Source organism: Jaculus jaculus, chromosome 8, assembly GCF_020740685.1.
Source record: "Jaculus jaculus isolate mJacJac1 chromosome 8, mJacJac1.mat.Y.cur, whole genome shotgun sequence".
Taxonomy (NCBI): domain Eukaryota; kingdom Metazoa; phylum Chordata; class Mammalia; order Rodentia; family Dipodidae; genus Jaculus; species Jaculus jaculus.
In genome coordinates, this window is record NC_059109.1 from 32944067 (window position 1) to 32944709 (window position 643).

Below are 643 nucleotides of genomic sequence, written 5' to 3' on the forward strand. Positions count from 1 at the left end.
GAGAATACTGAATGGAATACTCCGCAATGAAGAGTGGAACAAACCCACTAAAGAGGCTAAATGTGGAGGAAAAGTAATAATCAAAACTAAAACAGGGCTGGAGGGATGGCTTAGCAGTTAAGGCTTTTGTCTGCAAAGCCAAGGGTCACAGGTTGTATTCCCCAGGACCCATGTTAGCCAGGTGCACAAGGGGGCACACTGTGTCTGGAGTTATTTTGCAGTGGTTGGAGGCCCTGGCACACCCATTCTCTCTTTCTCTGTCAAATACATAAATAAATAAAAATAAAATATTAAAAAAACTAAAATAGATATGAAAACATATAAAGATCAAAAAACCACCAAACTCCACAAAGCCTTCAACTTGACAGGGGTTAAATCACACCTCATAGTTCTAACTCTGAACATTAATCAACTCAACTTCCAAACAAATGATGCAGGTTAATATTTTGGATCAATAAACTGGATCCATCCACTTTCTGTCTGCAAGGACTCCACCTTACTATTAAAGATAGACACCAGCATAGATTGAAAGGACAGGAAAATATTCCAAGCAAATAGAAATAAAAAGCAGGTGTTGGTAGCTATACTAATATTGGACAAAGTAGATTTTAACCCAAAATTCATCAAAAGACATAAAGAAGGC